Here is a 15,688-nt window from a genome sequence, read left to right on the forward strand (position 1 = left end):
ATGAAGTACGGGTTTTGATATCAAGCCACTTCATATTGTTTCCTAATTGCTGGCCTGATTGGCCAAGTGGTCAGCATTGCTCTTCAGCCAAAAGGCTGCGGGTTCGAATTCCGTCATGGGCATGAATGTTAGTGATTGTCCATGAAAATACTAGTGGTGGTGATGTAATAATGGTAGTTGTGGTACGCTGCAGTTGGTGAATTGAGTGGTGGAGACAGCTGTAGAGTAGGTGCCCTCCCTCGGAGTCTTTGGACTCCCTGGAGGTGTTACATAATAAAAATAATTTTGGACCACTCTGGCATACTTCTTGGAAACCCATGGTTTAGATATAGGGTGAGAATTTTAAACAAAGAGGAATGAATGCTTTTATTCTAATATGGATTTTTTGTAACAAGATCACAAGTATCTCAATCTGGAAACAGTAGTCTAGTGTTTCTCAATGTGTGGTACGCTTACCCCAGGGTATGCAAAAAGTCTTCAGGGTGCATGGCTATTTTCGGCTATGCATCACTAATGCATGGATGCATTAATGAATCTGATATGGATGCACTAATGAATAAGGAAAATGAATGATTCCATCCATGCATCATCAATGCATGGATGGAATCATTATTAAGAAGAAAAATAATTATTATAAACGTATATATTTCTCAGCTATCTCTGATTGGCTCCTGGTGGAGATTGAACTGCCCACTCAGTCTCCAAAAGCTAGATAGGGTATAAAGGCCTCGCCTACTCTTATTAAGGAATAAAAGGCGTTAGTTGATATTTAAAAATGAAGGCCTGTGTAGCTCAGTGGAAGTGATGCTTGCGTCCTCTGCGCTTGGCCACTTGAAGTTAGATCTAGGTTCTAGTCTAGTCGCTGACCGGAGGAACTTTTTCTACGCCTATCTTCGATCGGTTCCCGAGTTAGTCGATCTCTGGCACAGACAAGCAGGTGTTTTCTCCTGTAAACTCGGGTTTTTCGTCCCGTAAACTCAACAAAATCGACCGTAGTACCCACATTATTTCAGACAGTGACCTATCTTGTTAGGGTTAGGTACCAAGAGATGGCAGCACTTGTTTGCCAGCCTCTTCATCGGTGGCTGCTATAATTAGTAATTGACATGGACCAGCTATCTCTGATTGGCTACCGGTGGAGATTGAACTAGCCACTCAGTCTCCAAAAGCTAGATAGGGTATAAAGGCCTTGCCTACTCCTATTAAGGAATAAAGGCATTAGTTGATTTTTGATTTTTTTTTAATTTATATATTTCTCAATAAATTATATATTATGTATGAATTCTCCTAATCAAATTGCGAGTTACTATCGCCACGACGTTCACGTCCTGGCGATAGTAACTTGCTCCCTGTGGTTAACAACACGCCCTCCCCAACAGTATCACTCTACTGAAGATGCAAGAAAAAGAAGTAGTTTTATTGTGCCACTGAAGAGGGTACAGAGACATTTGCAGTCTGTGTAATATATTTCTCAACAATTAGTGCAATTAGAGATAACTGTGATAAAAACGGACTAACTAATGAATCATATCTCCCCTCCAACAGCAATTGATGTATTCTCTCAAGCAAAACCATACACCATACGTTGCAATGACAACATATAGTTTTGCTTGACACCACCCCATTGAACGTGTTAAAACTAAGAAATATATAGTGAGTGTGTTTCAATTATTATGGAATTCAGTTGAAGAGAATTAGCATTTCAACTCAACTGTTGGCTTGCCTTTGTCTTTGGTTCGATGGATCTTTTGTTAATATTGCACCAATCATATGCACTTCGTCATAGCTGCTTTGTCTCTACTGGCCTACCATTGCTGTCTGTTTCAAGCTCTGCATTTACTTCTCATTAGTCATTTGTGAAGGATTGTTCATTAGATATCTTAAGTCTTGTAAATTACTGGTAATTTTTGCTTGAAATAATGGGAAAGAAGATAAAGCTATTTGGGTTGATGACGTTGATAATTCACACAGGGAAACTGTTCTCGATGCCAAAAGTAGTGATAGCTAATAGGAACTTCTTGGTAAGTCACATCATTTTCAGTTTTTTTCTGAAAACTTTAGTTTCCGAAAATCCCCGCATATATCTTGCACCACCATTTTTTAGCTTTGATTTTGGGAAAAAAATGCAAGTTATATTCGAGTAAATACGGTATTTTTAGCTTTCAAATTCTTAAGTATGGATCATTGGTTAAATATTGGATTTATAAAACGCACAAAAGAGAGCAATATAACAAATAAAAGTAGTATAAGCAACATGAAAACGTTGATATTGTATCTAGATCAAATGAAATTGATAAGGGTGTGTCGATTGACATCTTTAGAGAACCAACTAGGAAGAAGATGAAAAATCTTCGTGAGTATGATATGAATTACTTGAAATGTGGATTTTCATGGATGGGAAATGAAGAGGAGCCTATTCCAAATTTTGTTCTATTAAAAATAAATCATATTTTTTGTTTACATGAACATATAAATTCAAATAAAATAGACATTTACAATGAAATATACTTTATTTATTTATGATTTTGATAAGGGGATACTTGGTAATAAAAATTTAAGAAGAGGTATGCGGATATCTGAAGTTTGAGAAACACTGCAGTAGTCTGACTATGTAAAGGAGGAATAAAAGTCACAGAAGGCCTCCCACTTTCGCATTATTGTAGTGCCAGAGTATATAAAGTAAATGTTAAGGGAAGGACATTCCACCGGGGATAAAACTTGAGAGTCTCTTCCTGCTTGGTCAGTGAAATTAGAGGTAGAAAAGGTGTTTGGGAATTCATCCAAATTCCCAAACACCTTTTCTACAATGATATACCATGAAATCAAGCTTCAAAGAGATCAGGATAATTTTCAAAATTTGGGTCACAGTAATAACGGCAAATGAATTATACAAAATGTAGCAAAATAATCTTAATTCACAGAAGGTCAAAAAAGATGAGATTCTAGACTAGACATCCTTTGACAAGAAATAGATGAAAAAAAAAGCACAACCTTCTATTAAAAAGAATTTTAGCATGAGTTTTTGTTTTTTTCCCCTCCCTGAAATCTGTTTCATCCTGCACTCAGAAAAATCATAATAGAACTCACAGTATTTCATAAAAAAAAATCTGTATCATTTTTTGAAATACAAGATGGTAATTTTCTGCAGTACTCGGCAAATTTCCGTAAATTTACCACTTTAGATATCATCAAATTCAATATCAAAAATCAGTTGTCATATTGAATTGTAGAATATAGAATTGTAGTTAGTTACCATTAAAGATCACATAGAAACCTGGTGCCTTCTTCTGTTTATCCCTTCTAAGTAGGCAGAATAAAAGCCATTGGAGTATGATTTTATCATATCTTTATGATATTACAGTTTCACATAACAATTGAATATGTGAAACGTGTTTCTACTATATTGATATTTTGCAAACAAATTCTCTCTTGAATTATTCAAGAAAAAAATAATAATAAAAATAAAAAACGTATCGTCCTCAACCACTTTACATTATAGAAGAGCTCTTAACATACTGCTTGAATGGTGTAATATGTCATTAATGAAATATTATTGATGAAACATAATCTTGAAAAGAAGCATCCTATTCAATTCCTAGATCAGCATTGAGTTGGTATCAATAAATAAATTAAGAGGGATGTGATTACACTAGATATATCCCATAACCTCATTTTCAAATGTACTAATTAAAAATGAACAATAAATGATCTTGCTAAAGAGATAGTTATAATGGTTAGAAAACTAACGATCTAGCTACTTGAGTATAGACCTGCATTCTGAATGAGTTACGAAAATATCTGGCATGTTAAGATTAACGCCAAGTAATTATTAATGATCTTGAAATTTTCAAAAATTATCGACATACTTGACATAGTTATAACTATTATCATACTGGCTTCTTGACAACACACTAATTTATGTATTCAAGATACCAAGTAATTTTATATAAACTTGGTTTTTAATCCTATTTCCCAAGTAAGCAAACAGACAAGTATGTCAAGTTTGCGCCTGCACGTAGTGCAAGTCTAGGCGACTCATGGTAGTGCCACTCCAGGCAACTCATGGTGAAGGTGGATTAAGCTCTGATCACTTTCCTTAGTATTTTTCCCTTAATGTAAAGCACATCCCCTTGCGGAGATGTATGATGCAATGCATTAAAGGCAATGGTCCTTTATTGGTTTCGACTTTTATTGAGGTCTCATCTTTGAAGGTGTGCAGAGCTTATACGAATTTTACCTTTAGGTAAAATTCATATAAGCTCTGCATCACGTAAACCTACGTATTTCAGGTCTGGCTCCCACTGATGAGACCTCAATAAAGGTCGATACCGGTCTGGGTAGTGACCATTGACTTTAATGCATAGCATCATACATCTCCGCAAGAAAGATGTATGATGTAAGGGAAAAATCCTTAGTATTTTTCCCTTAATGTAAAGCACATCCCTTTGTGGGGATGTATGATGCTATGCATTAAAGGCAATGGTCACTACCCAGACCGGTTTCGAACTTTATTGAGGTCTCATTGAAGTGATGCAGAGCTTATACGAATTTTACTTTTAGGTAAAATTCATATAAGCTCTGCATCACGTAACCTACGTATTTCAGGTCTGGCTCCCACTGATGAGACCTCAATAAAGGTCGAAACCGGTCTGGGTAGTGACCATTGACTTTAATGTATAGCATCATACATCTCCGCAAGGGGATGTGCTTTACATTAAGGGAAAAATACTATGGCAAGTGATCAGATCTTAATCCACCTTTACCATGAGTTGCCTAGACTTGCATTATCTGCATGCGCAAACTTGACATACTTGTCTGTTTGCTTACTTGGGAAATAGGATTAAAAACCAAGTTTATATAAAATTACTTGGTATCTTGAATACATAATATACCCAAGTTAAAAACTTTCAACACACTAGTTTATCGAGTGAGTAATTCGCAGAAAATGAACTGCCAGCAAAGGTTGGTCGATTGGTAGAGCCTCTGCTACTAATGGCTCAAGCAAAAAGTTATGCAAGTTTGAACGCGGTTAGTAGTTGAAAAAACAATCGTTCGATGCTGTAGGCACACTCTCCCTCGATGAGTCTTTGGGCTCCCTGCGGGTGTTACATAATAATAATAATAACTTCGTTATTGCACATATGGCTGAATGATGCTTATAACTTAAAAGTAACCAATTTATCTACTAGATAACATTAAACTGAATCACTGGATTTAACGAAGAAACAAAATTACTAAATATTTTCTCTCGACATTGTGGAATATACTGCAGGTGGTAAGCATACATAGCCGCCACTGTCGGTGCCAGATTATTTTGCGCTCCCTAGGCAAAGTTTACAACTGCGCCCCTTATTTCATAAACTAAAATGTTTCTAATTGACATTAAACAAAATAAAATTGTCTTTCAGGTTAAATTAATGGGTAAATTAATAGGGCTTTTTTTATTTTCTTTTTTAATTAATTTGAAAATTTTCTGTTATAATTCATTTACAAAAAAAAGTTATAAAACACCAAAATTTAATATTTTAAAATGTTAACGTTTTAAAATATATATCTTAACTGAATTTTAAATAGCGGTAAGTTCAAATCATTTAGGCATGGAACAAAAAAGAACCAAGAGATAAATAGTAAAATAGTGTGATGTGTGAGGGAATGAAAAAGAATGGATGCCTAAATCATATATCACTATCTAATTTTGATATTTTAGTAAAGTATGAATAAAGAATAGCTTGAAGTTTTGCGCCACTTCATGGCTTGCGCCCTATGCGGTTGCCTAGTTTGCCTAAATGGTAGCGCAGGTCCTGTGCACAGATATAATTAAATAAATTATTGAACACACTTAAATTAAAAATATATTAATTTCAAACTCAAGGGAATTTCGCATTTTATTTACTTGTCACATCTGTCACAGATCTCAAAATTAAAAAAATAAACAACATGCTACACTTTTTCTTTGGGCTCCTGGTCCCCCTAAAAAAAAGAAAAAGAAAGAAAACACCACAAAAATTTCCAAAAAATCTTTTCCTAATTAAAATTCATTTTTTAAATTTATGTTGTGTTGTGTCTTCTATTTCTATACTACTTATGAATTAGCGATCATTGCTCATTGCAGATGCTCAGTCATAGGTCGTATGCGATGCGTAGTGTGTATTCTCAAATGGTCTACTCAGCTCGGGCGCCCCCCCCCCCCAAGATGCGCTACTGACTGACACTGTATAAATTGGGGACATGCTTCTAAACTCTTAACAAGTAACTAATTACTGTTTTTAGACAGCAAACATTAACATATATACATTTTTATTAACATATATACATTTTTGATAGTCTTGGGCCATCTATCTCTGATTCGATACCGATGAAGACTGAATCAACCCCCACAGTCTCCCAAAAAGTTAGATATGTCTAAAATGACCTCGCCTACTCCCAATTGAGGTATAAAAGGCAGGAGTTGATTTTTTTTTTTTATTAAACAATTTCTCCGTGGGGTAAGAAGAATCATCGCGAGAGATCAGTTATTAGCAAACTAGCCATTATTCACACAATAACTGTGAATCCAACTCAATAAACCAGTATCTAATGCAATTCATTTCAGTTTAGCAACTTTCAAAGTTATTAATTTTGCTAACTTTCAATTCCAGTCTTCAATTAGAGAAACTTTTACTAAACCATTTTTCAACTTGTTCTCGAATTAGTCGATCCCTGGCATGGACAAGCGGATTTTTTCTCCCAGAAACTCGGGTTTTTCGTACCGTAAACTCAAGAATTCGGTCTGAGGGCGTTCCCCCAGAGGCAAAGCTACATGCCACTGGACAGGTCCCCTGGTTGCGGATCGGAGAATGGCCACCAGAGACGGTGGCTAACTGCGAATAGCCAATAAGCAGTCCCGGACAAGAAGCGGCAATACTAACAGGACGTGGTTGGTTAGTGGAGAACTCCAGTATCTCTATAAAATGCCACAGAAGTCCAATGACGGTATTGTGTCATGGCGAGCTTAGGCCGCCCTAAGCCTAAATCAATATACTCCTTTATCTTCTAATTCTCTCCCAAGCTCTTCAAGGAAGACTAAGGGTTTATCAGATAAGTGTCGATGTGCTGACAGTAAAAAGAAAACACGATTGATATCTGATGCCAATGTACAAGAAAAAACTCATGCCGGCTCGGGCGTCACCCGGTCAAACAAGGTCCGCATCCCCAATCGAGTAATCAGGATTGGATCGAAAAATCAGTTACTGAAAACAAAGATAGAAAAAATCAAACTCAGGTCTGTAAAGGATGGAATATCAATTAGCACATGGAATGTCGGTACACTCTGGCCAACTGGAAAATTGCAGTTGCTTCAAGAAGAAATGAAGAAATACAAATGTGATATATTGGGTATTTCAGAAATGAGATGGACATTGTCAGGAGAATCAAATGGTGGAAAAGTTCTCTGGTCAGGAAATGAAAGCAAGCATGAAGAAGGTGTAGGTTTACTGCTAAGTAACAAGGCCTGTCAGGCAATGATAGGATACAAACCAGTTAGTGAAAGAATAATAGTTGCAAGATTCAGTGCCCAACCATTTAATATTACAACTATTCAAATATATGCTCCCACTGCAGAGAGTGCAGATAAAAACATTGAGAGATTTTACAAGGATCTACAACTAGTAATTGATAAGGTGCCGAAGCAGGATATACTCATCATGGGAGGAGACTGGAATGCAAAGATTGGCAAAAATAACACAGGATGGGAAAAGGTAATGGGAAATTTTGAATATGGAGAAAGAAATGAACGTGGAGAGATGCTTCTGGAATTTGCCACGGATAACAACCTGATGATTTGCAATATCAAATTACAACAAAAAGATTGTCGTAAATGGACGTGGCGCTCCTTCGATGGCAAACCCAGGAATATGATCGACCTGATATTAATAGACCATAAATGGAGGACCTCAGTTCAATGCAGATCATTTCAAGGAGCTAATATTGATTATTCAGACCACAGCTTAGTGATTCCGAATATAAGACTAAAACTGAAACAGAGGTACAAAGGAAAGTTCCAAAAAGCTAGAGACATCTGAAAACTAAATGAAGACAGGCTAAGAACAGTATATCAGAACATATTGGAAACTAAGCTGAAGACCCCAAGTGAAAAACAAAATATAAATACAAGAGCAGAATGACTGACTACAGTGCTAAAAAAAAGCAGTAGAGGAAGTAATTCCTGAAAGAGAAAAGATCAACAAGAAATGGATAACCCAGGAAACTCTAAAATTGGTACAAGAGAAAAGAGAACTGAAACTTAAAAGAGTAATTCAGAGGCAGCAGATGAGTTATACCGCCCAAAATGTAATGAAGTATGGAAAGCAACAAGATCTGATAAAGCCAAATGGTTGGAGGACCAGTGCAAAGACATTGAACAGTACTACGGAGAACACAAAACTAGAGAGGTCTACAAACTTATAAGAAATGTCAATAGGAAGTAGCAAACAAGATCAGTAGCAGTCAAAGATGAAGATGGTAAAGTATAGATGGACAAGACAGAATACATACACAGATGGACAAGATATTGCAGCGAACTATATAAAAATCAACTAAATGATACTACAACAGAAGTAATCAAAGAACTAAAAGCAATCTCTCCACCAGCAGAGATCTTTGAAAATGACATCTTGGAAGAGGTGAATAAGGCTATAAAACATCTCAAGAACAACAAGAGTCCTGGAGATGACAACATAAAAGGCGAGATGCTAAAATATGAGGGAGAATCAGTTGTAAAAGAAATGCATAAGCTGTATAATGAAATGTGGAGATCAGGGTATGCCCCCGAAGAGTGGAAAAAATCGGTCTTGGTTGTTCTTCATAAGAAAGGCAGCGCTTTAGAATGCACCAATTACAGAACTATTGCATTAATGAGTCATCATGGCAAAGTGCTGATAAAAAATACTAACAGAACGCCTGAAGGGCATATGGAGGCACATATTCCGGATGAGCAAGCCGGATTTCGACAAGATCGAAGTACAGTGCAACAAATACTCGCACTAAGACTAATAGCAGAGAAATCTCGATGAAAGAACAAAAAGATATATTGCTGTTTCATGGACTTCCAAAAAGCATTTGATAATATTAACCAAAATATAAGATGTGTTGTTTTTGGAATTCTACGGCGTGGACAATAAACCAAGCACAGGCAAAAATCAGAATAGCAGGTGAATAGACTGGAGATTAGTTTGCCAGAAGTCAAGGCACAAGACAAGGGAACCCAATATCACCAATCATCTTCATCATACATCTGGGAAGAACACTAGATAAGATTAAAGAAGAAGGTGGAGTCATTGCAATAAATGCCATGAGAATAAACTACCTCTACTTTGCAAATGACATCGTCCTGCCTGAAGACGATGCAGCAAGGCTGGAACAGACATTGCAAACACTATACACAGAAGGAAAGATATGGACTAAATGTCAACTTTGAAAAAACTAAAACAATGATATTCAGATAGCAGGAGTTAGTAAACAGAGTTACGATAGACAGATTTCAACTGGAACATGTGGAACACTTCACATACATTGGATGCCACATCACGCATGACTTGGACCCCAAAAAAGAGATAAATATTAGAATAGCCAGAGCAACAACTATTTTAAAAGCCATGGACAAAATATGAAAGAGCCGAGCTATAAAGATGCAAACTAAACTGCGCATTGTAGAAACCTCTATCTTCAGCAGCATGCTCTATGGATGTGAGACCTGGGTACTCCTGAGAGAATCTGAAAGGAGGATATTAGCATTTGAAAGGAAGTACTGTAGAAAGATCTTGAGAATAAGCTGGATAAAGAAAGTGAATAATAAGGGAAATCTACAGACGAATACAACCAAAAGAAAACCTGATCCAGAAAATAATCAAAAGGAAACTACGTCTATTTGGCCATATATGTAGAATGACTGATGAGAGAAAATTAAAAACGTTGCTGTTTGTAATGATTGAAGGAAAGAACAAAAGAGGAAGTCCAAACAGAATGGGGCGGTGACATCGTCAAATGATGCGGAAACACTATGCACAAACTGAGTCATCTTGCACAAAATAGAATGCAATGGAAGAATCATATCAAGACGGCAGCAGGCACCTACGGGCACTGACCCATGGTTGTTGATGATGATGATGATGAAACTCAAGAAAATCAACCGTAGAACCCATACTATTTTCAGACAGTAAACATAGTGTTAGGTTTAATAACCACAAGATGGCGGCACTTGTCAGTCACCTCGATTAACCGACGCATTGGATAATTAGTCATTGTTTTGGACCTGCTATCTATGACTGGCTACCGGTGGAGATTGAGCTGCCAAACCATCTCCCCTCAGTCTCCAAAAAGTTAAATAGCACTAAACCAGCCTCGCCTACTCCCTAAGTAAGAATAAAAGGTGTTACCTGATTTATTATTATTATTGACAAAAGAGCCTGTGTAGCTCAATGGATGTGGCATTAACGTTTTTCATTAACATTTCTTTTTCATTTACAATATGTTCAGTGTCTATTTCAACCTAGAGTCTTTACAATCTTTTGACCATATAGCATAAGTTACATATTGAATTAATACAATGTTATTACCATATCTTAATAGATAAGTTGTTGTTTACACACATGCAAATAGATATACATATATGTTGGCAGTATATCATAAGTTACATATTGGTTTAGTCTTAGATTAGTAATTTATCTTAAAAGATAACTTACTATCGAGATATTTCCAATGGCTGTTTTCATATATACATATAGTTATACATGTATTTTTCAGTATATTATAGGTTACATATTAAATTATTACAATATTGTTAACACATATTTAGGAAGAATTTATTATTAACATATATACATTGTTTGCTTCCATATATATATATATATATATATATACAAGTAGATATACATTTTTGGAAGTATACCGGGCAGGCTCTACCGACGCTGCAAGACGTGCACTTGCACGAGGCGACAAGTTTTTTTGGGGCGGCAAAGTGGGCATAAACTATACGAAAAATAAGGGAGAAGGAGCATATATATATTAGGATAACCAAGTTATTTAATAAACTTGGTTATTTTAACTCCTAATCCCAAGTATGCAAACAATTAAGTTTGAGCCCGAAACAAAGTTCAAGTCTAAAGATGATACAACACCAGGGCAACTCACTGTAAAGGTGGGTAAAGCTCTGATCACTATTCTTAGTATTTTCCCATAATGTAAAGCACATCTCACTAGAAGATGTATACTGCAATGCATTAAGGGTGGGGTCACTACCCAGACCGGTTTCAACCTTTTTTGAGGTCTCCTCAATGAGTAGCTAGACCCTAAATACCAATATTATAGTAATACGCAGCTTTATCGACTTTACCTATAGAAGTTGCAACAAGATGTTTTTAATACAAATCTCTAGATGAAATAAACTTTTTACCTTGGGGATATTGTATATTAGAATAAAATTTATTTCATCTATATCTCCTCCAGAGATTTTTATTAAAAACACCTTGTTGCAACTTCTATAGGTAAAGTTGATAAAGCTCCGTGTTACTATAACCTTGGTATTTAGGGTCTAGCTACTCACTGAGGAGACCTCAAAAAAGGTTGAAACCGGTCTGGGTAGTGACCCCACCCATAATGCATTGCAGTATACATCTTCTAGTGAGATGTGCTTTACATTATGGGAAAATACTAAGAATAGTGATCAGAGCTTTACCCACCTTTACAATGAGTTGCCCTGGTGTTGTATCATCTTTAGACTTGAACTTTGTTTCAGGCGCAAACGTAATTGTTTACATACTTGGGATTAGGAGTTAAAATAACCAAGTTTATTAAATAACTTGGTTATCCTAATATACAATATCCCCAAGGTAAAAAATTTATTTCATATATATATATATATATATATATATATATACAGTACATTGTTTGCTTCCATATATCAAAAAAAATCAGCTAACGCCTTTTTGTTCCCGTATAGGGAGTAGGCGAGGTCGTTTTTAGCCCTACTTAACTTTTGGAGACTGAGTGTGCAGTTCAATCTCCACTGGTAGCCAATCAGAGATAGCTTACCCAAGGTTATTACTAATTAATCGGCATGCAGTGAAGAGGGCGGCTAGTAAGTGCCGCCATCTGGTGGTCCCTGACCGTAACACAATATTTTTAATATCTGAAAATAGTGTGGGTTCGACAGCCGATTTGCTCGAGTTTACCGGACGAAAATCCCGAGTTTCCGGGAGGAAAAACCCGCTAGCCCATGCCAGAGATCGACTAACTCTGGAACCGGTCGAGAAAAGGTTTAGAAAAAGTTCCTCTAGTCTAGATTCGAACGCCTCTCATCGTGCGGTTAAGTGCTGTAGAGTGCAACGCTACTTCTATTGATGAAATGTTTACCTTCAAATAAATGTTTATGATCACAGCAAACAAGAAATTCATTAGCTTTTCAAAGTTTTGACATTCGCACTCGTACAGTTTTCATCATTTGGAATCCTGCAATCTTGCACGTAGTGCAAGTCTGAAGCAACCCGTGGTAAAGGTGGGGTAAGCTCCAATCACTTTCCTTAATATTTTCCCCTAATGCAAAGCACATCCCCTTGCAGAGATGCATGATGCTATGCATTAAAGGCAAGGTCCTCTATCCAGACCGGTTTCGACCTTTATTGAGGTCTCATCAGTGGGAGCCAGACCATAAAAACCCCAAGGATGAAGTAATGCAGAGCTTATAAATTTTTCCTAAACAAGTTGCCACAAGGTACTTTGACCTTATTAAATAAAAATCACCGGATGAGAGTAAGATGTAGAAAGTTTTTTTAACTTGGGTATACTATGTTGATGATACCAAGCAATTTTATAAGCTAGATTTTAATTATTTTTTCCCAAGTAAGCAAACAGACAAGTAAGTCAAGTTTGCGCCTGCACATAGTGCAAGTCTGAGGCAACTCGTGGTAAACTCGTGATTCTACATTTTACTCTCATCCGGAGATTTTTATTTATTAAGGTCATAGCACCTTGTTTAGACAAAATTTATAAGCTCTGCGTTACTTCACCCTTGGCATTATTATTATTATTATTATTATTATTATTATTATTATTATTATTATTATTATTATTATTATTATTGTTATTATTATTATTATTATTATTCTTGACACCTCCAAGGATTCCGAAGACTCATCGCGGGAGGACACCTACAACTGTCTCAACCACTACACCGAACCTCTACTACGAATCATCTTTAACGCCATCTACCGCCGAACTCCACTACCATTTATGTATGTGTGTGTATATATATCTATATATATTACATGGATGGATATTACAGCTATATCGTCTGCATAGTAGATCTTGCTTTTGAGAAGAAACTGGTTAATATCGTGCATAGATGTTGAATAGAGATGGGGAGAGAACAGCTCCCTGTGGCACTTCACAGGTTACTGGCAACTCTCAACCACTAATTGACCGATGGTGTGATTTATTTTCTATTCTGAAGATCGTTTCTTAACCACCTATACAGAGGTCCAGCTATTCCAATGTGTCTTATATTTTCTAATGAGATTTCGTGTATAAGTGTGTCGAATGCTTTAGTCAAGTCGATAAATACAACCATGACCGTTTTGTTTTATCTAAAGCATCATTAATTACGTCTGTCAAATCTATACATGTTCAGAGTTTGCTAAGCACGATCCTCTCCATTATTTGGTTGATAATTGGTAGTGTTAAAATGGGTCTGTAATTATTGATTAATTTTTTTCCATGTTTATATATAGGTCTGATTATGACAGTTTTTAACATAATGGATATTTGCTAGGTTTTAAATATTTTATTTATTAATTTCAGAAAGATCGAACCTAGATAGCTGCCTGTTGCTTGATATTTTTAGGTCTAATGCCGCCGATTCCTGGGACTTTGTATGGTTTGGTTTGATAGATTACAGAGAGACGTTCTGCTTCTCTTGTGATTAGAACCATAATGTCCGTTTTGCTTGTTGCCCTCGAGTGGAGGATCGCGTTTTTGTGATTGGAGGGATCTTTCTCTGTAGTTTTGGATAGAATCTACAAAGTATTGGTTAAAATTATTTGCTAATTGTTGAAAAGATTAGCGTCTTTCATGTAACTGTGTTTTATGGTTTTAGAGGCAGTGGTATTAGTAGCACAATCTAGCATCTCGTTGGTCAGATGCCAAGTTTACTTTGTGTCATTTTGTAAGGAGGTTAATTTCTCACTGCAGTAGTTCCTTTTTGCATTTCCTTATCTGAATTGTAAGGCGATTTCTGGTTATCTTATATTCGGTTTTAAAAGCTGCGTTATTTGGATATCGCTTTTATTGTTTCCATAGAATATTCGTTCTGTGTATATCAGAGATTATGTGTTATTAATGGATTTTGGCTTGTTTTTGAATGAATTCTGATTTTCTTTGTAGCTTTCTTATATATTTCCTTCAGAGTGAGCACACATGAAATCCGATGATGCCATGTGTTTTCTGCCGATTTTTCGTATTTCATGGTTGACTATTTATTCGTCTATTATTGTTTTGTGTTGTTTTTCATATGTGGAGCATTGCATGAATATTGCCTTAGTGCGCAGGTTAAGACCCGCGAAGTAATGGTCTACTTCTTTGCACTTTATGTCTACTGCGGTGTAACTATATGGTGGAGCCCGAATGTTTATTTGATCTAAGCATGAAGCAGTGATAGCATTTCCGAATAATTCTTCTTTAGTACATGATGTTTTCGTTGGTATTAGTTTATACTTTGATTGCATATATATATATATATATATATATATTGTATAATTGTTATGATTTGCATTTGCAATATTTATGTTTATGTCAGCAATTATCAGAAGGCCTGTGTAGCTTAGTGGAAGTGCCGATTGCGTGCTCTGCGCTTGGTTGCTCGAAGTCAGACTTAAGTTCAAGTCTGGTAAAGCTAGCCTTAGTTTACTAAGTTCTTTGAGAGCATCATACATAAGGTCCAAATCATTTGGAAACTTGCATGACGTTATTTTTCTTTAAAGGCCCTGATAAAGAAAGCGATCTGTTTTGCTTCTTCTTCTGCTGTCTTCTTTTGCCTCCAGAAAGTGATGGACGAGGACTTCAAAGTCTTGCCACACTGCAGAAAGAGTGCAAAAGCTAGATGCAACCCAGCGAGTGCTTAATATTCTGCCAATTTTAAGACGTTGAAGTTCTAGTGTCGTGCACATTCCTGTAGCTCCCTAGCATTCTTAGGTGAAGCATGATAAATCATATAAAATTTGTCCACGAAACTCTTAAAGCGATTCACTCCTGCCGCATTGTTCACAGTGTCACTAACAGCCAATTCAAGGCGATGACTAGCACAATGCTAGAAAATAACACTAGGAAACTTCACTTGCATTAGCCTCCTTACACTGTTATGCATACCAAACAACACGGCTGCACCATCACAAGTACAGACAACAAATACTCCTTTAAGTAATCTTCAGATAATCCTAAACACTCAAGATGATTAATTAAAGATTTTAGAATTCCTCTAGCAGTCATCATCATCATCATCATCAAATTCCTGCCATGTACCCTCAAGGGGTGTACAGGATATGACAGTACTACATGAAAAAATTACATCATTACTAACTTCCTATCTACAATTTTCCTCCAAATCAGTCTGTTACTTGTCAAGACTCCAACATTATCAGATCTTATATTTCTATCGTCTAAG

Source organism: Typopeltis vanoorti, chromosome 21 (genome assembly GCF_054136105.1).
Source record: "Typopeltis vanoorti isolate ZY-2024b chromosome 21, IOZ_Tvanoo_1.0, whole genome shotgun sequence".
In the NCBI taxonomy this organism is placed as follows: Eukaryota; Metazoa; Arthropoda; class Arachnida; order Uropygi; family Thelyphonidae; genus Typopeltis; species Typopeltis vanoorti.